This window comes from Trachemys scripta, chromosome 21 (assembly GCF_013100865.1).
Source record: "Trachemys scripta elegans isolate TJP31775 chromosome 21, CAS_Tse_1.0, whole genome shotgun sequence".
In the NCBI taxonomy this organism is placed as follows: Eukaryota; Metazoa; Chordata; order Testudines; family Emydidae; genus Trachemys; species Trachemys scripta.
The window spans coordinates 295472-321327 of record NC_048318.1 but is presented as its reverse complement, the minus strand read 5'-3'; the positions used below and the strand labels follow the sequence as shown (position 1 = coordinate 321327).

At 49.2% G+C, this 25856-nt stretch overlaps 2 long non-coding RNA genes across 3 annotated transcripts; one reads left to right on the top strand and one right to left on the bottom strand.

Annotated features, from left to right (window-relative positions):
* Positions 1–51: 51 nt before the first annotated feature.
* LOC117868538 lies at positions 52–18279 on the top strand. The gene is made up of 4 exons (XR_004643659.1): positions 52–144; positions 931–1066; positions 14696–14847; positions 17576–18279. It is a non-coding gene; the product is annotated as an uncharacterized LOC117868538 (long non-coding RNA).
* A 1609-nt stretch (positions 18280–19888) lies between these two features.
* On the bottom strand, positions 19889–25638 carry LOC117868616. Of its 2 annotated transcripts, none has more exons than XR_004643674.1 (4): positions 25568–25638; positions 24594–24715; positions 21507–21581; positions 19889–20695 (listed from the first exon to the last, which is right to left on the bottom strand). It is a non-coding gene; the product is annotated as an uncharacterized LOC117868616 (long non-coding RNA). The 2 variants fall into 2 exon arrangements; XR_004643673.1 differs by having other exon boundaries at positions 24613–24715.
* Positions 25639–25856: the final 218 nt, after the last annotated feature.

Genomic DNA, 25856 nt, shown 5'->3' with positions numbered 1-25856 from the left:
GGAGGCCTGCTCCGAATCCACGCTGACAAGCAGGGACAAGGCCCACTCCTGTTCCACACCTCTGAGAGCAGTGAGCCCTCGGGAAGGAGGGAGGATTTTCTTCCCTAAATTCAAAGCCGCAGAGATGGTGCAGACACACAGCAGGTCCGGGGCTCATTTGACAAAAGCATTGTTGTCTGGTGGGAGAATCCCACCAAAAATGGAAGATTTCTTTCCAAAAGACAGCATAGGAGAAATGAAAGACAGCATCTCCATTTACCTAGGGAGGTGGTGGAATCTCCTTCCTTAGAGGTTTTTAAGGTCAGGCTTGACAAAGCCCTGGCTGGGATGATTTAGTTGGGGATTGGTCTGCTTTGAGCAGGGGTTTGGACTAGATGACCTGAGGTCCCTTCCAACCCTGGTATTCTATGATTCGGGAACTGAGGGAATGTTTTATTCAGACTCACAGAAGGAAACCTTTCTATACAGGCACCCTCCAGAAAAAGATTAGGGGAAAGATATCAAACCCTTCTGCTTTCTGCATGTCCAGACAAACTGTTTTGAGCCAGTCATTTACTTCAGTGAGTCAGCAGGAGAAAGTCCATCCTAACCTGCAAGCTGTTACCCCAAAATCTCTGTGTTAGAATAATAAGGAGGTGACATATAAATAACACGGTTAACTCCTATGAGCATCTATCAACTGGGAGAGTTAGAAATCTGTGTGCCTCCCACCCGTGTTGCATTAAAATAAAGGATAGAGAGAATATAACCTTAAACAGAAAGAAGATTTATTAAGGGATAGTTACAACTGGGGGAAAATCCCTAACAGGATCACTACAATACCCAAGAATAGATTCCAGCAAGGGGCATAAAGCCCAGACCCTTAAACTGTCCCTTGGTTAAACTACTAAGTGCCAGAAAAACAATTACTGTCTCTCTTTCACTGCATAGCTTCACGGGCAACTGATGGATCTCTGGAACATTGGAGGATCTGGTTCTCTACGGCCGAAGCAGGAGATCAACAGATCTGAGCTGACGGCAAAGTCTTCACTGGATCCTTTGGTGGAATACAGGAATCAGATATCAGGTAAGTATCAAAGTACTTGACAGGTGTTAATGACCGAAGTCTTGATCCGACGTCGTGCAAAGAAACGGACGTAGCTGCCTCGATGGACAGCACCAGCACCACTTCCATATATGCTCTCTGTGGTGCGAATTCCTGAGGCACGCTCTGGCAGACACTGCCCCCAACCGGTTCCAGCCAGTTCTCAGTCCCTCAAGTCCTGGTGGGAAACAGAGTTTTTGGCAGGAAAATGCCAATGAAGAAAGGATACCAAGATGTAGTTCAATCCTTTCCTACCACATGCACCGTCTTGAATTCTTAGACTCCATTTTGAATTGCAGCAACATTTATTATAACACATAAGAAAAGTATAACCATACACCAATAACGCCTTACATATCCCCTCCTTGACAGATGTGACCACCTTTAATAAACATCTGACATTATTGTTACATCAAGACCATTGACCGTCGACCCCATAATGTGGTTATGCATGTGGACACATTACAAAAGGCATTGCTGTAGAATCTTTAGATTTCTTTTTACACACATACACAGATATAATTATTAGATATACAATCATAACCAGCTGTATGAGCAGTATTACTACAATTGGATGGAGCATGATTTCCCAAGCCTTCCTGTATTCACCCAATCTAGCTTTAAAAAGATCTTCCCACCAATAAGACAATTTGGTTTCAGCACCAATTCTTTTCAATACCTTTTTGATTTGCCCCACAGAATGATGTACAGTGAGTAAGATGTGAGTTTCTTGAGCTGCATTTGGTGATAAACCATATCCTTATGGTGCATTAGACGCTTTAATGCTTGGAGGTCTGCTCCTATATGAGTAGGTGGAAGATGGTCATAGATAGCGTAAGATGCTATTATATTCTGCACCTCTACGTCTGACAGGGTAATATTTATATCACAGCCCATCAGAGAAACGACTGCACACAAACATATATTATCTCCTGCATCGTGTTCAGTGTGCTAAAAATCATTGATTAACAAATTTTTACACAAAGTTCTTACACACAGACAGTGACTATCAATAACCACTGTAGCCGCATTTTGAAAATACATAGTATGGTGAAGCTGGTAATTACATTTTCCTTCATGGGAATTTAAACATATATGAATTACCATACTCCAGTGGTACAGGTAAAACCCAATTTGTCTTGCTTCACACAGGCTTGTAAATTTAAAGAATATTGCTCTCCTCTTACATGCACCCATTTGGTATTTTCCATAGGCATCATTAGGGAATTGTTTACAAACATTCCCAAAGGAATCAGGTAGTGAATCCTTTCCTCTATGGCATCCAGGGCTGTCCCTAGCTATTTTAGTGCCCTACACAGCCCCCCCCCATGGGGGGGAGGGGTGACCCCAGGCCTCCGTGGGTGGGGGGGCTGGCCCCAGGCCTCCGCAGGGGGGCAGGACCAGGCTTGGGGGGCAGAAAACCGCCCCTCAGCACGAGCCAGCGAAGCAGAGCAGGTTGGGGCCAGGTTGCTCCACTTCCTGCTGCCTGGTGATTGCAGGGAGGGCCCGACTCCAAACTCACGGGGCAGCGGGAAGTGGAGTGACCCAACCCCAGCCTGCTCCGCTCTGCTCCCGTGGCTCCCAGCCTGGGGTCTTGGGGGGCAGGGGGAACCGCCCCCCAGCACGAGCCAGCGATGCGGCTGGGAGCTGGCAGCGTGGAGCAGGCTGGGGTCAGGTCGCTCCACTTCCTGCCGCCCGGTGAGTGAAGGGCAGGCCCAACCCCTGCTGCAGTCCTCAGGGGAAGGAGTGGAGTGGGGGCGGGGCTGGGACAGAGCAGGGGCAGGAAGAGGCGGGGCGGAGGCAGAGCAGGGGTGGGGGCCATGGGGAAGAGGTGGAGCAGGTGCTGGAGCAGCACACAGCTGCGTAAGGCACCAGGAAATTTGGTGCCCCAAATTTCCTGGTGCCCTACGATCTGCGTACTTTGCGTATGGGTAAGGACAGCCCTGATGGCATCCCTTAAAGTAAGTATGTATGCTACGATAGTCTCATTACCCTGGTCATAGGTGAAATTCACCATTTTCCACCATTGCTGCTTTTCCTTTTAGAATTTGGTGGCATTAGACCAGATAATGTGTTTAATTTCCTGCGGCATTATACCATTATAACCATCCCTGAGTATAGCCTTTGCAATATTAAGAAGCAACTGTTGCGCTTGTGCTTCTGTTAGATTAGACTGCGGTATCTCTAGTGCTCCTATAATCTGGTCTTGCACTTCTAACCATGTTGGTAACGTGTTAGCAATATTAAAACCTAATTCACCCAAGTCATTCAACGCTGCCGAGAGGGGGTTGGCTTGTGAGGAGATGTTGTGTCCCACTTCACCTATGCGTGACGCCAGGAACTGCTGATCTACGGTATTCTGCACTCCTAGTCCAGTTCCCACCCCTCCTAAGATCTTAGCATCTAGATCTCTCTTAACTCGGGGGGGAGGGAAAGTGGGGGGTTGTTGCAAGACATTACCTTGTACCCACACCATCCATCCCATTAACAAAGGTGTTACATATTGGGCACATTCTTTATGCATAGGGATTACAGAAACTTGAACCTTTAAAACCAGTTTTTTTAATACAAAGTGAGGGTTTATCATTAAACTGCAAGATACATCCCTTTTTACTATGAGTGGTCCCACGAAACTAATGTATGGCACAGGGGCGACAAAAACCCTAAATGTCCTTTTTAATCCTTTTAATTCCCAGTATCACTTACAGAAACATTCAGTTTTAACCAAACAAAACTTTTGGGGTGTTCCTCCATTTAACAAAATTTTGATTTTACAACCTCCTCGGGTGCCTTATTACAATGAGCAATACGTTTCTGACATTTTAATTCAATATGGTACATTTGACGACTAAGGAGAAGGACCTTTACATTTATTGAAGATACATTAGTGGGGGTAATACCCATTATGATGGATACATTAAATGGACCTGGAGCCACGCTGTTATTATATTTAACCATGGCATAAATACATTTTTAACCATCCCAATATTGTATACTGCTGGAACAACCCTTAAAACTTTGATCGTCCAGCATCCACTTACATTGCCCCATGACCTTAATAAATCTTATCTGCATCTGAGGACTGATAATAGGGTCGTGCTTCCTCTGGGCATCATGGATAGTGAAAGCTATGATAGACTTATTTCCTTCAATTTCCTCAAAGGATAGATAACTATATCCACCCAAAGTATATGCATAAACATTCACTAGACCTGACAATACATCCTCGTGACCCAATAATCGGGCTCTAGTGGTAATTTAGATGGAACAATACTATCATCTTCCTGTTCTTTTCGACTGAAACGTCCTCTTCCTACTCCAAATGAACCTGGTCTCCAAGGCCTCTTACTTTTATCCATTTGGGAGGAACTTGTTTGGTTATGGTAGTCTGCACATCAGGCATTTGAAACTTCTTTACTCCTATTTCTTCATCAGAATACCATTGTTTTGTCGGGCTTGTAGGCTGGGTATTGGTGGGGTTATTATTCCTTTTTCTGGCTTCCTGTCTTTTTCCACATTGTTCTCTAGCTCCTCAGTCTCATGCTCATTAAAATCAGGATCAGCTTCTGTCAGGGTTCCCACACACACATACACACTGAACTCTGGGGTACAGATGTGGGGACCAGCATGAAAGACTCCCTAAGCTTGTATTCTACCAGCTTAGGTTAAAAACTTCCCCAAGGCACAAATTCCTTTCCTTGTCCTTGGACAGTATTGCTGCCACCACCAAGTGATTTACACGAAATTTCAGGGAAGGGTCACTTGGAATCCCTACCCCCACCCCAAAAAAAATATCCCCCCAAACTCTTTCTTCCCTTTCCTGGGGAGGCTTGAGAATAATATACCAACCAATTGGTTAGCAATGTGAGCACAGACCAGACCCTTTGTCTTCAGGACACTGAAAATCAATCAGGTTCTTAAAAGAAGAACTTATAAAGAAAAAAATAAAAGAATCACACCTGCAAAATCAGGATGGATAACTTTACAGGGTAATAAAAAGATTTAAAACACAGAGGATTCCCCTCTGGCTCAGCTTCACAGTTACAAAAACAGGAATAAGATGACATCTGTAGCATAGGAAAATTCACAAGCTAAAACAAAAGATAACCTAACACATTTCCTTGCCTTACTTACAATTTCTGTGATTTTAGATGGTATATTCCAGCTATATTTTCAGATGATGTTGTACCTGCTTGGCTTCTCTCTCCGTCCAGAGAGGGAACAACAAAGAGAGAGCACAAACAAAACCTTCCCCTCCCCCCAGATTTGAAAGTATCTTCTTTCCTCATTGGTCCTTCTGGTCAGGTGCCAACTAGCTTATTTGACCTACTTAACCCCTTACAGGTAAGGCGATTCAGTACAGCTGCCAAGGAGGGATTTTATACTACCCGTCTCTCTATATTTATGACAGCTTCTGAGAATACAGGTACTTTCCACTTATGTGCCAACTCATGGTTCACTAGACAATACCAATGTTCATTTTTGTTAACCAGTAAAAAACGGTCACTCACCTTTGTAACTGTTGTTCTTTGAGATGTGTTGCTCATATCCATTCCAATTAGGTGTGCACGCACCGCGTGCATGATCGTCGGAGAATTTTTACCCTAGCAACACCTGGTGGGTTGGCTGTGGAGCTCCCTGGAGTGGCACCTTCGTGGCACTGGATATATACCCCAGCCGACCCAGCGCACCCTCAGTTCCTTCTTGCCGGCTACTCTGACAGTGGGGAAGGAGGGCGGGTTTGGAATGGATATGAGCAACACATCTCGAAGAACAACAGTTACAAAGGTGAGTAACCATTTTTTCTTCTTCAAGTGCTTGCTCATATCGATTCCAATTAGGTGACTCCCAAGCCTTACCTAAGCGGTGGGGTCGGAGTGAGACATCGCTGAGTGCAGAACCACTGAGCCAAATGCGGGCATCGTCTCTAGACTGCTATACTAACGCATAGTGAGTGGCAAAGGTATGAACGGATGATCAAACCGCCGCTCTACCAATCTCATGGATTGGAACCTGTGCCAGGAAAGTGGTCGAGGAGGCTTGAGCCCTCATGGAGTGGGCAGTAAGGCGTGGCATCGGGACACCGGCCAAGTCGTAGCAAACAAGAATACAGAACATGATCCAAGAGGAGATATGTTGCGAGGAGATCGGTAGGCCTTTCATCCGGTCAGCCACTGCAACGAAGAGTTGAGTCGTTTTCCTAAACGGCTTCGTACGCTCGATATAGAATGCGAGGGCCCTGCGCATGTTCAGAGAGTGCATACATTGATCTTGCCACGTAGCATGTGGCTTAGGATGGAAGACTGGGAGGAAGATATCCTGGTTCACATGAAAAGCTGATACCAACTTGGGGAGAAAGGTAGGATGGGGGCGAAGCTGCACCTTGTCTTTATGGAAGACTGTATACGGAGGTTCCAACGTGAGGGCTCTGATTTCAGAAACATGCCTCGCTGAAGTGATGGCTACAAGGAAGGCTGTCTTCCAAGATAGGTAAAGGAGTGAGCAGGTAGCCATTGGCTCGAATGGGGACCCCATGAGCCTGGAGAGGACCAGGTTAAGGTCCCACACTGGAACCGGTTGACGTAGTTGTGGGTATAGGCGATCTAAGCCCTTTAGGAATCTGACAACCATCGGGTTAGAGAAGACCAAGGAAGCATGTTCTCCTGGATGGAACGCCGAGATAGCTGCCAGGTGCACCCTGACAGATGATATTGCCAGGCCCTGCTGCTTTAGGGATAGGAGATAGTCCAGTATAAGTGGTATCAGCGCCTGCTTGCACCAACAGGAGAAGCGCTTCCATTTGGCTAAGTAGGTGGCCCATATGGAGGGTTTCCTGCTGCCTAACAGAACCTGCTGCACGGATTGTGAGCAGAGTAACTCTGTCCGAGTTAGCCATGCAGCATCCACGCTGTAAGGTGGAGCGATTGCAGGTCGGGGTGACTGAGTCGTCCGTGGTCCTGGGAGATCAGGTCCGGCCACAGTGGGAGCGTGATCAGAGGCTCTACCGACAACTCCAGGAGTGTGGTGTACCAGTGCTGCCTTGGCCATGCTGGAGCGACCAGAATCATGCGTGTCTTGTCCCTGCGCAGCATGAGCAGGACCCACCAGCGGGAATGGAGGGAAGGTGTAGAACAGCTGGTCTTTCCACAGCAGTAGGAAGGCATCTGACAGGGAGCCCTGAGAGCGCCCTTGGAGAGAACAGAACACTTGGCACTTCCGATTGATGCACGAGGCGAATAGGTCGACCTGGGGAAACCCCCACCTCCGGAAGATGGAGTGGATGATATCTGGACGAATCGACCACTCGTGAGTTTGGAATGACCTGCTGAGACGGTCTGCCAGCGTGTTCTGGACTCCTGGGAGAAACGACACCATCAGATGTATCGAGTGGACTATGCAAAACTCCCACAGGCAAATGGCCTCTTGGCATAGGGGGGACGATCAGGCTCCCCCTTGCTTGTTGATGTAGATCATGGCTGTGGTGTTGTCTGTGAGGACTGCCACACAACGGCCATGTAGGAGACTGCGAAACACCTGACACGCTAAGCGTACTGCCATCAGTTCTTGTACATTGATGTGCAGTTAGTTCGCATGTGGTCAAAAGGCCCTGCGTCTGGTGTTCCCCGATATGGGCGCCCCAGCCCAGAGATGATGCGTCTGTGACAAGGTATAATGAAGGTTGTGGGGTGTGAAATGGTACCCCTTCGCACACCGACATGTGGCTCAGCCACCAGCTGACGGAGGACAAGACGGATTCCGGAACCGTGACCACCATGTCCAGGCTGTCCCGACCCGGACGATACACTGGTGATACCCAGGCCTGAAGCGGGCGGAGCCGAAGTCTGGCATGCCTGGTTATGTAAGTGCATGACGCCATGTGCCCCAGGAGGCCGAGGCACATCCTTATCGTGGAAGTCGGGAAGCTTTGGAGGCTGCGGATGGTGTTTGCGATGGTCTGAAAACGAGTGTTTGACAGGAGAGTCTAAGACTCATCTGGAGTCTAAGACTGCCCCAATAAATTCTATTCTCTGGGTTGGTTCCAGAGTTGACTTCTCTCTGTTGACTAAGATGCCCAGCTTGCGGAAGGTGCACAGGGTGAGTTGGACGTGGGATTGCACGTCTTCTCTGGTGTGTCCCGAATGAGCCAGTCGTTGAGATACGGGAACACCTGTATCCGTTGTCGATGAAGGTAGGCTGCCACGACGGCCATACATTTGGTGAACACTCTCGGAGCCGTGGACAGCCCGAAGGGAAGGATGGCAAATTGGTAATGTTCGTGGTTTACCACAAAGCGAAGGAAGCACCTGTGTGGAGGGTAAATCGCTATGTCAAAATACGGGTCCTTCATGTCGAGGGCGGCGTACCAGTCTCCAGGATCCAGGGAAGGGATAATGGTCCCCAATGAGACCATGCAGAACTTCAACTTTACCATGAATTTGTTGAGGCCACGCAGATCTAATATGGGTCGAAGTCCCCCCTTTGCCTTGGGGATTAGGAAATAGCGGAAGTAAAACCCCCTGCCCCTGAGCTCCGATGGAAACTCCTCGGTCGCTCCCATGGACAGGAGCGTAAAAACCTCCTGTATAAGGAGTTGCTCGTGAGAGGGGTCCCTGAAGAGGGACGGGGAGGGAGGATGGGGGGGAAAGAAAATTGGAGAGAATATCCCCTGGCCACAGTGCGAAGAACCCATCGGTCTGAAGTAATAAGGGACCACGCATGGTGGAAATGGGAGAGACGATCTCGAAATGGAGGGAAAGGATCCTGGGTGGTGACTAGTATGCCGTCTTCGGGCGCACCTTCAAAAATTTTTCCTGGGCCCTGACGATGGTTTAGGAGGGCCTTGGTTCTGACCGGGTTGGTGGCCGATGGATCTCCTTCTACCACCTCATCCATGTCTTCTGTAAAAGTCTTGCCTTGGACGAGGGGGAGGGTAGAACCTTTGAGGCTGTGATCTAAAGGGCCTGCGCTGGGTACCTGGGACATGCATCCCCAGGGAGCGTATGATGGTTCTGGAGTTTTTTAGGCTCTGTAACCAAGAGTCCGTTTTGTCTGAGAACAGGCCCTGCCCATCAAATGGTAGATCCTGCAAGGTCTGTTGCAGTTCTGGCGGTAAGCCAGACACCTGAAGCCAGAAGATGCGTTGATAGCTATGCCCGACGCCAGGGTCCTAGCAGCAGAGTCCGCTACATCAAGAGAGGCCTGTAAGGAGGTCCTAGCCACCTTTTTGCCCTCTTCCACTAAAGCCCCAAACTCATCCCTGGACTCTCGGGGAATCAACTCCTTAAATTTACCCATGGAGTTCCACAAGTTATAATCATAGTGGTTCAAGAGCGCCTGTTGGTTTGCAGCTCTGAGTTGTAGGCCACCCGCTGAGTAAATCTTGCGTCCAAACAAATGAAATGAATGGCGTCTTTAGATTTGGGCGCTGCAGCCTGTTGACCATGCTGTTCTCTTGCATTCACTGAGGACACCACCAGTGAACACGGCTGAGGGTGAGTATACAGGTATTCATACTCCTTAGAGGGAACAAAGTATTTCCTCTCCACCCCCCTGGCAGTAGGTGGGATAGAGGCAGGGGTCTGCCATATTGTCTTGGCGTTAGCCTGAATGGTGTGGATGATGGGCAAAGCTACCCAGGATGGGGCGTCAGCTGAAAGGATGCTCACCACCGGGTCCTCCAACTCCACTATCTCCTCTGCTTGGAAGTCCATGTTACGTGCCACCCTAAGTAAAAGGTCTTGATGAGCACGTAGGTCTATCGGGGGGGGGGACCCGAGGTCGTTGTCCCCACCACCGCCTCATCTGGAGAAGATGAGAAAGATACTACAGGGGCTCATGGATCCTGTGGTGGGTCCAATTGCGAGGGGTCCTGATGTTCAGGATCAATTGGACCGGGGTCCGGGGCCTGCGTAGGAGTGGGCGCAGACACCTTCATACCCCCCGGGGGGGATGACTGATGGTGGCCTCCAGTACTCAGGGCTCTGAATGGGCTGAGCAGGAGGCCACAGGTGGAACCCCTTGGGCTTGGTGGTACGCCCACGGGGTCCAGAAAAACCACTGCGCAGGCTCCTGGCTAGAGTCTTTGGCCTCATCCTCCCAGTGACCCAGGTTGTCCGCTGCTTGGCACGGTGCGGGTTAAGCTGAGCGGGAGGCACCGTCCGACTGGGAAGAGTGTGAGGCAGATCGTGAGGGCCAGGGTGGTGTGGAGCGTGCCTGCATTGACTCCACTGGGAACGGTGCCGAGCGGTGCTGGCCCACAGGAGAGCAGTCTCTGTGTGGTGCCGGGGAGCGGTACCGGGATCGAGAATAATGCCGATGGTCAGGCCGGTACTGAGATCCAGACCTGGATTGCGATGAAGACCATCTGCGGGAGCGGCTCCTCGAGCAGGATCGGCGCTCTGACCGGTGCCGGGAGCGGCGTCGGGAGTCCGAACGGTACCAAGATCCGGGGCGGTGCCACGAGGCGGAACGGTACTGGGAGGAAGATCTGGGCTGCGAGTACAACTGGTGCCATGATAGAGAACGGTGCCGGGACTGCGAGCGGCACTGGGACCTACTCCTAGATCAGGAGTGGTGCCGAGAGTCCACACTCGGAGATGGTGGACGTAATAGGGCTGGCTTGCCCTTAGACTGCACCGCACGGGTGAGATGCGTTACCGTGGCCTGAGTTGGCGCCAGTTCTGTAAGGGCAATGAGGTCCCTCGCCGTCGCAAACATCTCCAGCATCGATGGAGGACAGGGCTCAACCACGGTGCGGGTTGGGGAGCCAGTCTGCGCCGGACTCAACGGCCCTTCTGCCAGTGCTGGAGTCAATGGTGCCGATATCGGCACCTGTATCCTTGGTCGCTCCGGTCCCGGACACGAATCCGAGGTTGGTAAGGGGGGTACCAGTGCCTGTTGTTGGGAGGCAGCCCCCTTCGGTTTGCGAGGTCTCTTCTGACCTGGGGACAGGGACTGGCGCCGAGGTGCTTGCGGTGGACGCAGTGCCAGCGAAGGCCAGTGCCGTGGGACTCTATCCGCGTCTCCTCGCGGTGCAGTACTGGAAGTTGCCGCCGGAGCACTGCGCACCGAGGCACTCGGTGCTGGAACTTGGCGTACCGAAGGAGGGTCCGAGCTGAGGGCCGCCTCCATAAGGAGCTGTTTGAGTCTAAAGTCCCGCTCCTTTTTGGTTCAAGGCCTGAAAGCCTTACAGATCTTGCACTTTTTGGTCTGGTGAGACTCCCCGAGGTACTTTAAACAAGAGTCATGGGGATCTCCGGTTGGCATAGGCTTCGAACAGGCTGAGCATGGCTTAAAACCCGGAGCCTTGGGCATGAGCCTGGGCGGCACGCCGGGAGAAAGAGCGGGGAGAGACCCCTTCCAGCCTGCTATCTTTACTTATAAAACTAAATCTATAACTATCAACTACTGTACTACACTAAATCTATAACTATATAACTACAACAATATCTAAACCGTGAAGAAAAAGGTAGGAAGAGTGGAGGACAGCTATGCCGCGCTCCACAGTTCCAATGACCGTCATGGGTGGTAAGAAGGAACTGAGGAGTTGGGGTATATATCTAGCGCCATGAAGGCGCCACTCCAGGGGGCTCCACAGCCGACCCACCGGGTGTTGCTAGGGTAAAAATTCTCCGACGATCATGCACACAGAGCGCACACAACTAATTGGAATCGATATGAGCAAGCACTCGAAGAAGAACATAGAAGATACCCTATTGGTATTCAATAAACCTATGTATAAAATTATCACCAAAAAAGGGGTCTTCATGTTTTTCTTCCTTATAGACAACAGAGAAAGAGACACAATTACAGCCTTATGGTGGCTTAGCATCATCTTTTGATTGTTTTTTACTGCAATTTTCTTGCTCCCTTTCCATGACTTTAATTGCGAAGAATGAAACCATTTAGGAACCCTCTTTTTCCCTGTGGAAATTTCTAATAAGTACACAGTGGGACTAGCCTTTACCAGTATGACAGCCGGACCTGCCCATCTAGGGGACAGTGGATGGTGTTTCTCTGAAAAATATTGGAAGAGGACTTTATCCCCTTTATCCCATTCCACAAAAGATAAATTGTTCTTCAAACATCGGTCCATTTTCTTGGTAACACCCTTTATATTGACAGCAACCTGCTTCTGCACCAAGCTGATGGTGTTCAGTGGTTCTTTGATGTAGCAGTCCAATCTGACCTGTGGCGCATAGTTATCTGGAGGCATCCCTCCTTCTAACCACCGGTATTCTGGAGTTCTCATCATTCATCCAGTAAGGGCTTCATGAGGAGAAAACCTGGTCATACTGCAGGTCGAATGAATTGCCATAAGAATTAAAGGCAGCTTGACGTCCCAATTTTTTCCTGAGGTTTCTACCACCTTCCTGAGAGCATTCTTTAATTTGTGGTTGCTTCTTTCAACTTGACCAGATGCTTGGGGGTGTCCCGCAGCATGAAATCTTTGCTTAAGCCCTTGTATTACCAATTCACAAAATGCTGGCACATTATATTGCACATTACCATTCTAGTCTATTGGTGCCATACCAGTTAACCAATACAACAACCTTTTTCTTGCTATATAGGTCTCTGTACACTCTGTGGCTTCCCGTTTTTCTGAATACACTTTCCCAATAAGATTATATGGAAAAAACATTTTATAGACACCCATATATATATCTACAATTGCAGTGACATGTCCCATAGGCAATCCATCTGGTAAGGCATTGAAATCCTCTACACTCAGACATTCCCTGACTATCATAAGGGAATCTTCCTTGCTAAGGTTAGGGAAGCAGCTTAAGCACGCTAGCCAATTCAAAGCATTGTTCCTATCAAGCTGGCCCAGCTGTTTTCCAAAAGCTTTTGCTTGTTCTGCCAATAACACCTTTGTTTCATAGAGCGTCTCGGTGGGCCCCTGAGCCCCATATTGCGTAACTATAGTAGTGATCGGGGCAATCGGTGGATTACTTTGTCCTGTCACCCTTGGGCCTTCATCTAAATTCAATGGTGCTGATGGAATAACTTTTTCTGCTGTAGAACAACATGGTGGATCATCCCTATGTTCCTCAGATTCTACGTCTGAATCTTCCCCAGAAGTGAACTCAGCTAGCGGGTTGGTTTTCACCGTGCTAATCATACCCCTAGAGATCTTTAGCTGCTGCTGCAGCTTCTGAATCTTGTTCAAGCAGGCTGAATGATTTGTTACTTCTGACCCTTGAGCCTACTTGGCCTCCCTCAGGAGCTGCCTGATAGTAGCTAGGGCCTCTTCTAATTTTGTGGACAGGATTTGATTTTCCCTTTCAACCCCTGCCCTGCATGAATTGGCCTCCTGCAGCTGTTCTTCTAGCTGCATGATTTGCCTAGTTTGTTGTGTCAGTTGGGCAGTATCCATCTGATGTTGTGCCACTGCCTTCTCCAATTCCAACCCATTTGTTTTCTCCTAATCTTTTGCCTGGTTGGCTAGGGCTTTAAGGTGACTCACCCTACCACACAGGTCCCTACACACCGTGGCGAGTCCATAAATCAATGCTCGCTTCTGTAATTTTTTCTTGGGAACTGGCTTGCTTGCTAAATACCATCCCCACAATATTTGTAATTTTTGTAGTGCTTCATCTCCCTAGAAAGCCCCTTTCTTCCATGGGTTTTGAGATTTCCCAAAAACAGACACTGCATACTCTAAACTATTTTTATTAGACTGCCGGGACCATCCTTCTAGGCTGAAGACCTTCTCCATACTTCACTTGCTTACCACGGATAAAACAGACAGCAGTTATGTCAAAGCCGAATAGCCCACCGACCTAAACTTGTGGTGGCTAGTCACCTATGGTCAGTAACTCATGAGAACCCACAGCTGCCTCCTTTCAGAATCCAGCAGTGCTTGGTCACGACCATGGACAATTGTCCTAGAGATGGACAGTTAGGGCCTTATCCTCCACCTCTGCCTTAGATTAAGTGACTGGCCAGGTCCACTTAACCCAGAACTTGACAGTCTGCCTTGCTGCAGGGATCCGCTCCCCATGCTACTGGCATAAGCAGAATCCTACACTACAGTGAACCTCGGCCTCTGGGCCTCTAGCTCACTCTACATAAACTATAACCAAACGGGGAGACAATCTATGTCTGAACAGGCAGTGACCTGGGGAACCCGTCTGACCAACTGGCCGACGCCCTCACTGACACTGTTCCAGACCCTTCCCTCCCTGAGTCTATAGACCATAAGCCATAATCTATTCAACCTAAGGACTCCAATCAGAGAGCTAAATCTCTGAGAGGTCCTGCTGCAGTCGCCACTAAATGTTACCCCAAAATCTCTGTTATAGAATAATAAGGAAGTGACATATAAATAACAGGTTCAACTCCTACCAGCATCTATCAACTGGGAGAGTTAGAAATCTGTGTGCCTCCCACCCATGTCGCATTGAAATAAAGGATAGAGAGAATATAACCTTAAACAGAAAGAAGATTTATTAAGGGATAGTTACAACTGGGAGAAGATCCACTAAAGGGATCACTAAAATACCCAAGAATAGATTCCAGCAAGGGGCATAAAGCCCAGACCCTTAAACCATCCCTTGGTTAAACTATTGTACCTGAAAAACAATTACTGTCTCTCTTTCACTGCAGATGGAGGTCACCAGTAACTGATGGACCCTCTCAGAATCTCTGGAACATCGGAGTATCTGGTTCTCTACGGCCGAAGCAGGAGATCAACAGATCTAAGCTGATGGCAAAGTCTTCACTGGATCCTTTGGTGGAATACAGGAATCAGATATCAGGTAAGTATCAAAGTCCTTGGAAGGTGTTAGTGACCAAAGTCTTGATCCGATGCCTGTGCAAAGAAACTGGACGTGGCTGCCTTGATGGTGGACAGCACCAGTGTCACCACTGACAGTTCCTTATATGCTCTCTGTGGTGCGAATTCCTGAGGCATGCTCTGGCAGACACTGCCCCCAACCGGTTCCAGCCAGCTCTCAGTCCCTCAGGTTCTCTCAGGAAACAGAGTTTTGGCAGGAAAATGCCATGAAGAAAGGATACCAAGATGGAGTTTAATCCTTTCCTACCATATGCACCATCTTGAATTCTTAGACTCCATTTTGAATTGCAGCAACATTTATTATAACTCATAACAAAAGTATAACCATACCAATAACACCTTACAAAGCTTTCTGTTTCGTGGGCACTGCAATTCTTTAGAACAGGCTGTGGGATCAACCACTCAGACCCTTCTCCTCTCTTCACAGGAGATAATTCAGACTATCCTGTTAAAAAATTGTTCTTTGTTTCTTCTTCCGGGGAGAGGCAATTTCTCCTCCATGTAACAGCTCCCGTAAACAGACTGAAGGTGAGGGAAAGACAGAGGTGTGGTATGGTAGAGAATGCAAAACATACCATTCAGGATTCTTTTTGTTCCTGATATATTTTAAAGCTCCTTTTTATTGGCCTTAATTCTGCTGGCCATGGATTTCTCTTGGTGTTCCTTGGCTTCCCTTAACAATTTTCTACAATTACTAAAAAAAATGGATTTTCAGTCCAAAAAAACTGCTTTACCAAGTTTTCAGACAAAATATTCTCTTAGATTTTAATCAAAAATTGCAAGAGCCTCAGTGCCTCCAAAAATCCTCCAAACTCCAAGGCCTCAGAAAAATCCCCAAAGCCACAGTCTTTGAAAATTCCAAAGAAATGGGGCCTTTGAAAATCACACCCCCCCCCCAAAAAAAGCCTCTGAAAAGCCCCAAAGCCTTCAAAAATCCTGAAACCCATGGGAACTCCAAAAATCACAAAAGTACTGGGGCCTCCAAATATAAAAAATATCCCCACAAAGTCTTGAGGCCTCAGAAAATTCCAAAAGCCATGGAGCGTTCAAAAAGCCCACAAACCCAGGACCTCTGAAAATCCCCAAAGCCCCAGGATCTACGAAAATCCCCAAAATTCCAAAAGCTCCTGGGCCTGCAAAAATACCAAAAGCCCCAGGGCTGCTGAAAATTCCCAAAGCCCCCAGTCCTCTGAAAATCTAAAATACCAGAAGCCTCCTAAAAGCCTCAAAATCCAAAAAGCCCAGATGTCTTGAAAACTCCCTAAAATACCAAAAGCTTGGGGGCATCAGATAATCCCAAATGCCCCAGGACATCTGAAAATCCCCAAAACCCCGGTGGAGGTCCGTGTGTCTGACCGGCAGCAGGAATGGATGGGGCATCTCCGGAAAGGCTCTTGAGGAGTGTAGCGGGGTGATTACCCGCTCTTGCCCTGAGGGGTTTAAAACAGCCCTGGAGGAGGGCTGTGGAAGGGCAAAACGCCTTGGCTGATTGGGAGGAAGCCGGCTCTGCTGCAGCCATGCCCCAGTCAGGGCCCAGCTGGTCCTATACAGGCTTGAGCCAGGAGCTCAAGCAGACAGTCTCTCTCTGAACCCAGGGCCTGGCTGCAGGGAGCTTTACCAGACACCTAGATTGGGAGCAGGGCTGGGGAAGGGCCAGAGGAGCTGGGAGCTCTGGCCTAGGAAAGCCCCAGGCTGCAGGCCTGGCAAGGCCTAGTAGGTGTAGGGTTGCAGGGGGCAGCCCACGGGTAGGCAGAGGCAGCAGGTCCAAACCCCTTTGCCTGCGATGAGGGCTGATACTGCAGTCTGCCCTAGTGAATGGGGCTAGATGGAGACTGGGCAGTAGCCAAGACTGAGGCGAAGTGGGGGTAGTGGGTGGGGGGTCCCCAGGGAGGGGAGACCCTAAGACTGAGGGGTTACTGCCAGGGGGCAGCACCCCAGATACAAGGGCACCAGCGTCCAGGGCGGGACACCAGCCTGCAGAGAGCGCTCCAGGATGCTGGAAGAGCTAATATCCAGAAGTCATCAGCAGGAGGCGCTGCAGGGGTGAGTCCGCTCGTCTACAGAGAGGGAGAGCAACGTCAGCACTAAATTATTGGTTAAGAGTATCATACGGCCTGGCTAAAGTAAGGAGGAGCTTCTAGTTAAATGGGTCTGATGATTAAAGATGGCTGAACCTAGAAGGCCCTGGCCAACATTGGCCGTCAAGCCTTTCATGAAGAGGTGTTATATGGGTGCCGCTATGAGACCTGAAGAAACAAACATACTGTTTTGGCAAACAGTGTTTGAGACGGGTCATGGGAGTGGGGAAACAGGGAGCGCTAATGATGGCTGTACCCTCAAGAACAATGTGGTGGCGAAACATGAGGCCAGACCGCTGGGCCAAGATTTGTTTGAGACTCCGGACCCTGGGCAGGAGAACCCAAACAATTCAAACAAAGGGCTGTACGGAGATGAGGCCCTGATACATTGTATGCAAGAACGTTCAAGGATTGGTTTGGCAGGGACCCGGTCACCAGTGCTCGGTTGGCTAGAGCCTTTTGGATCAAGCCTGCACAGAGATTGCATTTATTGTTGTTTTTAAAAGCTGCATGCGGAAGGAGTCGCTTGACACACAGTGTAAAAGGTTTAAAATCATGTTATGAAAAAGTACAAAGATGCCTTATACGTATTTCTTACTGTACATTTTTCAGCAGCTGAGCAATGGTTCTTCAGAGGACTTGGAGGTTCTGGACACCGACAGCTCCGAAGGGACAAGCGGATTGGGCCCTATCTGGTTTTGCCCATACCCAAAACCAGATGCTCAACAGAATGCTGAAACAGAGGGGGATGCTTATTCTATAGGCCTATACTATCTAAAATTGAGGGAGAAATTTGGTATTAAACCTGTGTGAGTTCATAACCATAAAGCGGTGATGTATGCAACTGTGCGAGCAGCTGTGCACGGAATCATCAAGCACTGCCTGAGAGAGAAACAAAATGAGGATTGCCCTGGGTGCACCACAGATGCCCCCGGTCAGAGGCATCATGACTGCAGGTACTGGTCTTTAGATGATGTGAACTGTAAAATTAAAGAAATTAGCGGGTAGTTTGTATATGGAGCGTGTGTTAAATAAAATTATCCTGTTGGGATACGTGCTGCAGTGCCTGTGTTTAACCCAGGAACATTTAGCTCTAGGGGCAAAATTGGTGGACAAAGTGACAGAGGCCGAGGATCCAAATAGCATTTTTGATTAAATGATCAAACTGACAGATAACTGTTTAATGCTAAATGTTGAGCCTCTTCCTCCTTCAGCAAATTACAAAATCTTGCTAAGAAAAAACACTAAAAGTTGAGCATGTTTTGGGAACAAAACACATGTTGTAAAGCAAAATAAAAAGGCATGTTTTAAATAAAATGTCAGTTGAAAATAATAGTGGGAAGCTTGTTTTTATGGCGTTCAAGAGGTGTGGGGTTTGTCCAAAGGAAAGTGGGTTGCCTCCATAGTATACATATAGTTAGGTTACAGTTTGTCAACAACAAGAAGTAGTAGAGGAGCAGGCCGCTCATAAAGACTCACCCACCCCACCCTACCGCACCCAACCCTGGCGCTTGTGTATGAGGGATATAGGCTGTTGGGGAATCTGGACCATTGCAAAGCAGCCCCAGAACCCCTCTTAAATCATACCATTTCCGCTTCGGCTGTATCTTTTTATTCCCCCACCCCCCCAGGCCCTCTGCATTAGGACTTAATCATGACACCTGTGATTTCAACAATGTCTCAGATTTCTCATCTACCTGTTCATATTATTTAATTCTGTACAGCATCTAAGATTACAGCTTGCAAAAATGTGTTTTATAAAAAAAAATATTCTCTAGGGCCTTAGAGAAGATAATGATAAACAAAATTGTAACTGTTGCTTTGCAGGCACTGCTAAAAAGTATCTTTACGTTTGTTTTTGTTAATATTTCTGATAGGCCATAGGATGGGGGAGATAATACCTCATAAAGTGTGAAAGTGTTTCGAATGACAAAATCTTGCCCGTGCTAAAGCAGAACAACTAACACAGAATGGCTGCCTACAAAACTGTTTCACTAAAAGTGTTATCAACTTTCCCTCTAAAACTCAAGAGAGCTTTCTTACACCCATGGCCTGAGCTCTGTGGCGGTGGCATTTTTTAAAAATTTGTTCGTCCTCGGTTTAGATTTTAAAAAACATTAGAAAAGAAGAAAGGGGAGGGGGAGGGGGAGGCAGATGCCTTATCTCTGGTAAAAAACAGCTAACATTTTTACATAAGCTATTTTTTCTTGTGTTTTTTGTATAAATCCAAACTTTAAAAAGCAATCTTGTGTATTTTTTGGTTAATTTTGGTTTTTTGTTAAAACACATATGTCAACTCCCTTCAATTGCCAGTTTTCATATTCTTACCCAGTTGCTGTTTTGGTACGTTAAAAACACTATTTTAAAAGGATGGGCTAGTATCTTAAGCCTTTTTAGTTCACTAAACTTCTACAAAAGATCCCTAAGAGGGGCCTTGTTTCAGTACAGCTCAGTCTATACTGTTTTTTCATGTTAAACTTTAAAATAAAAAATGCTTCAAATAGGCCTCACTGCATACAGATTATCCTTTTAAAAGGTCGTGCTATGTTACATCTCAGTCAATGCTGTATTTTCATGTGAAATGTTAAAAAAAAAAACACTTTATTTAATATAATGAAACATGTTTAGCATGTGTTAAAAGTATGGGGGGAAGTCAAGAGGTGGGGGGAGTTCTTCAGATAGGCTATCTCTGAGCTTCATGCAGTCACAAAGCGATGAGTTTTGTCTTTTACAATCAGTCAATGGAACAAAATACTTGTTATACCTTTCATAAAGTGTCTTTCAATATAATCTCACCATTGGTTAAAACTTTAACAGCGTTTAAAAAGTTAGGAAAGTCGTCTGTTTAAAAAAAACAAGCAAACTGAAGGGGTGTCCCCTAGAGACTATAGTGCATGGAAGACTGGCTAGCCTAGTCATCTGTTTTTAAAATATAGAGAAAGCCACAGCTCCAGCCTGCGATGTATTATTTTAATAAAAATCTATGGACCCAAAACAAACACAGGAGCTTGTACCTGTGTCTCATCACACAGGTTGCAAAGATTTAAAGACAGAGACATTCTGATAATGCAACAGAAAAATCCATACTTAAATCTAATAGTCCTAAAAAAATGAAAGCTTAATAGAACTTTCGCCTCTATTTGTTAAAAAGAAGGGGAAGAAGCAATCTTTTTATCTCTCTATGATCCAGTGGCTCACAGATGCTGCTTTTGCTGCAGCTTCAAATTGTCCTCACCAAAAGCATAGGGAAAAACTTTTTAAAACGGTTTGTTCCTGTGATAAATGAAGGGGGGGGGGAGGGTAGCTCCTTTTTATTGACACCCAGCCAGCCAGTTAGCTATAAAATCCCTCAGGGAGAAGCAGCGCCAGGCCTCACGTGTGTATGACCCTGCATTTGTCAGCACTGACTTTCATCTGCCATTGTGCTGCCCAGTCACATGGCTTTATTAGATGCCTTTCAACTGCTTCAAAGTCTTCTCTAGGCTCGACTAACCTACATAATTTTGTGTCACCTGCAAATATCCACCTCACCGTTCAGCCCCTGTTCCAAAGAGTTGATAAACGTCTGTTGTACGTAGCATAGCAGGACAAAGAGGTCTTCTGGGTCGGTTCCGGTTCCCTAGTTGAATGCAGAACCCAACGCAAGATTTCCAAGCTTCTGCAACCATTTGTAATGTGTACTGAGGATGTGCCACGTGGTCCTGTCAGATTTCAAAGGCACTTCCTGAAAAGCTGAAACAAAGAGGAAACAGGTTGAAAATCCCATGGTGCTGATGTAACTGGTGCCTAGGAAACCTCCACTTCAGAATGGCATTTGCCACATGTTATTATCTACCCAAGATTCCAGGGGCACAACAACAACAACTCTTGCTACTCCTAAAATAGCTCTGAACAGAGAGAAGACCCCATTCTGTGTGTAACGTCCCTCTGCCCCAGCATACACACGTACACACACATGTACCCACACTAACACACAGGCAGGTGGGGGCAATTGTTCTTGGGATGTAACAGGAAAGTGACAACAGCAGAGGTGTTAAATCATCAAACATTTTTCATCAAACACCCAGATCTGCAAAGGGATTTAGGCTCATAATTTCTACTGAAATCCTTTGTGGATCTGTGCCTTCATTTCTTAGGAGGTCACAGGGAAAGATGTTTCCAATGTGCACTCATGGGATTTCCTATGAGCTTATAACCAATCTCTTAGTGAAGGTCCCTGGCCTGCAATCACTCCACTACAGGGAGGGTAGGTGATGAATCTTTTCCTACAGAAGGTACTACTACTACTATGAACAAGAACAGCCCTTTTCATTTCTGTCAGGCCTTCCTCCCCACACACCTCTAAGGCTACGTATACACTAGGAGCTAGGGATGGAATTCCCCTGCTCCCGTACACTTATATTGGTAGCTCGATGAAGACCATCCTTCTTCCTTAAACACTGTGCTTAGACAGCAAGGGATACACTCAAACCTGTGTTCAGGCCCTGTGCTGCACCCCGTACTTCCCACAGAAGCACAAACACACACACAGGTATTTCCTTACCTTCATACAGGCGGGAGATGCCATCTTCATTCACTGTTTCAGACAACAAGTCGCAGTAATGGCAGATAGTCTTTCCTAGACATACAATTAATACAATGGATCTCATTACTTTTCAGATCCTTTGCTGAAAACTCCTAAAGATTCAGCCATTCCCCCAAGACAGCCCTTGGGAAATTAGATACATTCAGGGCCGGCGCAACCCATTAGGTGACCTAGGTGGTCGCCTAGGACGCTGCGATTTGGGGGGCAGCGACCACGGCGGTTTTTCCGCGGCGGGACCTTCCACCGCCCTAGGGCGGCGGAAAAGCTGGCAGCGCTCCTGGATACATTCCTTAAATCTGTTCACAGCGCACATTAGATAAAGCATCAGACACCCACAAGTTACTGAGAGGCTGATTTCCAAAGGAGATTGAATTCACATCATGCTGGTTTCCCCTAGGTGCAGCCAAAGAGTTGTGGGCAGGGGAAGTTGGTGGGGTCGAGGCAGCTAAGTTGCTCCCTTCAGCTTGGAATACATGTTAATTCTGACACACACACACACACACACAGTTTTAGGATTCTGGTGCTGTCAGAGGGAACAGAGCAGAAGTCTAGAAAAGAGCTTTGAAGGAAGCATTTAAAAAAAGATCAAGTGAATTTGCTGCGGCTTTTCCCCAGAGCTAGCCACTGCCCAGGGTGCAGGGATGCTCTGGGGGAGTCACACAGTGGTGGCAGGTGGGGTCGAGGAAGAGGCCTGACCCCAAATATTGGTGGACCCAGGCACCACAGGCCCATATAACTCGCCACCTATGGCGCCTCACTGAAGTTACTATCGTGTTCTCCAGAACCTCAGCTTTAATTTAAAAGACAAAAATCGGGAGGTCTGAGAGTCGTAGAGAAAAAATTCAAAACTGTGAACGGAATGTAACTCCTGCAGAGATGAATCGGCAGAGAGCCTGGAACAGAGTCCCGCAACCCGACCGAAGCGGATGGGACCTGACTACAAGGGGTCAAGTTCAGGTGGGAAAACAACTAGAGAATCTCAGGATTGGGTTAGGCTGGCTGCAGAGGGTATCCAGGAGTCACAGCGTTTCTAACTCTACAGGACCTGCAGTGCAGCCAGGGGCCACAGATGGCAGGAGCCAGGCAGGGGTGGCAAGTTTGTAGAAATTTTGGTAGTGCCCAGAACCTGCCTCCCCCCAAACTCCGCCCCTGCAAACTCTGCCCCCCACCTGCCTAAGGCTCTGGGAGGGAGTCTGGGGTGGAGGTCTGGGGTGCAGGCCCTGGGCTGGGGATTAGGGTGCAGGAGGGGTGCAATCTCTGGGAGGGAGTTTGGGTGCAGAAGGAGTGACAGGTTGGTCTCTGGGAGGGAGTTTGGTTGGGGGAGGTGGTCTGGGGTGCAGGTTCTGGGATGGAGTTTGGTGCTGGGTGCAGGGTCCAGGCTGGGGCAGGGGGTGCAGGAGGGAGTGAGGGGTGCAGGCTCTGGGCTGGAGTTTGGGTGTAGGCTCTGGGCTGGGGCAAGGGGTGGGGGTGCAGGCTCTGGGAGGGAGTTTGGGAGCAAGAGAGGGTGTGTGGGAAGGGGTTGGGGTGTAGGGTCTGGGACAGAGTTTGGGTGCAAGCTCTGGGCTGGGAGTGTAGGAGGGGGTGAGAGGTACAGGCTCTGGGAGGGAGTTTGGGGGTGGGAGAGTGTGTGTGGGAAGGGGGTGCAGGCTCTGGGAGGGAGTTTGCGGGTGGGAGGGGGTGCAAGTCTAGGGCGGAGGGTTGGGGTGTGGGGTGAGGGCTGTGGGGTGGGGTTGAGGGGTTCATGATGCATGAGGAGGCTCAGGGCTAGGGCAGAGAGTTGGGGTGCGGGGGATGAGGAATCTGGTTGGGGATGTGGGCTCTGGGGAAGGGCTGGGGATGAGTTTGGGGTGCAGACAGGCTGTCCCAGGGCTGGGGTCATAGAGGAGGACTCCCCCCAGCCCTCTGCCCCCTGGCAGCAGTGAGCTCTGGGGGAGGGGCCCCCCTGTCCCCTTCAGCAGCACACTCACCCCACATGTGCTCCTAGGGCCCCTCTCAGGTCCAGGAAGCCCCCTCGCCTCCCCTGTGGTGGGTGCCAGGGGGGGCTGCCATCACACTTGCGCCTCCTCCCCTGCTGTTGCCCCTCACTGTAGCCTCACTGGAGGTGGGGGATGGGGCTGCCCCTTCCCCAACATGGGGCAGAAGCACGGGTGGGGGGATCCCCTGTGCTGGTGGAGGGTCCCGCCGGAAAAGGGAAGAGTCCGAGGCAGAAGGGCAGGGGCAGGGCAGCCTGCCCTGCCACTAGCAGATGGTGGGGCACTAGGACCCAGCGGCAGCAGTTGATGCCAGAAGCCGGCAGAGCAGAGTCAGCGTGGAGCTGCAGGCTCCGGGCCCCCAGGAGCAGTGGCAGCTCCAGGCACCAGCACTCCAAGCACGTGCCTGGGGCAGCAAGCCGCGGGGGGCGTCCTGCCGGTCCCTGCGAGGGCGGCAGTCAGGCAGCCTTTGGCGGCACGCCTGCAGGAGGTCCGCCGGTCCTGCGGATTTGGCGGCAATTCAGCAGCAGGTATGCCGAAGCTGAGGGATTGGCGGACCTCCTGCAGGTGCGCCGCCGAAGGCAGCCTGCCTGCCGTGCTTGGAGCGGCAAAAAACCTAGAGCCGCCCCTGCCTGGGAGGCACCAGGGGCAGCAAGTGGGGTGGGAGTCACTGGGGGAGGCGCATGTGGGGCCAGGGGAGAAACCCAGCCCCAAACATTGGTGGAGCTGGGCCCCCAAGCCCTGAATATTGCTGGAGCCTGGGCACCACGGGCCCATACAACTCGCCGCCCCTGGAGCCAGGAACACAGCCGCTACGCCAACCCCCGCCCCGCCCCCATGCAGGAGGAGCAGAGTCCCCACAGGCAGGAGGCAGAGGCAGCACTGAGTCAGGTTTGGGGAGGGGAGAAGGGTCAGATTGAAAAACTACTCAAAAAAAAAGCCTGAGACCCTCTCGAAGGGACGGCCTCTGACTTCACTGCCTAATGAGAGCGGTGCAGAAAATCAGTGTGTGGGGTTAGAAAGGTCTCCCTCAAGTCACCATTCACTACTCTCAAGGCACAAAGAATTCACCTACCAAGCACTTCCAGACTCACTTTGTAGCTGTGAGGAGCCAACCCAGGTCATGCTTCGGAACAGCCTCTTCAAATGAGCCCACCCGAGAAACACCGCGCAGCGGAAGAGCGTCAGTTTACATCTCTGCAAGAGAAGCTGAGACCAAGAGGGTTCTCACTGAGAGAGGAATAGTCTGGGGGACATCTAACCTTCCCCATCCCTTGTTCTCCTGCTTTTCCTGGTAGTGGAGATTCCTGTAATCTGTGCTACACGGGACTGTGCTCAGGAGAGGGAACTGAGAATTGGCTGGAGAGAGCCATAAGGTATCTCCACAGCTCAGTCCTTCTGCTCAAAGAGACTGCATGAGAGCATGAGATAGCTTTTGGATCCCAAAGAGTCTCAACAAAGGTGCCTTCAGAACATGCTTCCTCCACATCCCAGTTGGCCCAATGAAAAAAGGCAACATCTGGTGGATGTTGGGAAGCTAGGACCTGGAGAAGTTTGCTCAGGAGCTCCAGGGAAGACGGCAGGGCAGCTGCACCCACTTTCAATAAGGCTGTATGGAGAGACCAGCCTGGAAAGGGCTGCAGTTGCTGTGGGACGATATCAGCTCCCTGAACCGAAGGGGCATTTGCAGATCTATGCACCCTTTCCAAATGGGAAGAGGCTGATGCCACCCCTGCTGGCCACTGGGTGTCACTGCTGCTCCAAGGGAGACATAAGAACGGCCATACTGGGTCAGACGAAAGGTTTATGTAGCCCAGGATCCTGTCTTCTGACAGTGGTCAATGCCAGGTGCCCCAGAGGGAATGAACAGAACAGATGATCATCAAGTGATCCATCCACTGTTGCCCATTCCCATTGTCTGGCAAACAGAGACTAGGGACACTATCCCTGCTCATCCTGGCTAATAGCCATTGATAAACCTACCCTCCATGAATTTATCTAGTTCTTTTTGAACCCTGTTATTGAACCCTGATACGCTCTGTGCATTACCTTGACTGTGCACCAGGTGCCACTGTTGCTCCATGGGAAACACCATACTCTGTGCAGTACCCTTGACTGCCACTGGGTGTCACTGTTGCTGCAAGAGAAACACACTGCATTAGCCTGACTGGCTAGCTCTTTGGCTGCCCAGCTCTGAAGACAGTGCCACCACCAGCAGCATCGCAGAAGTCCCCACTCACTGTCTGCACCGCACAGGGCAGGCAGAGGGTCCAGGATGCCCCATGGCAATCCAAACAGACCCACTCTGCCCCAGGCTCCTGCCGCCCACGGTGGATAC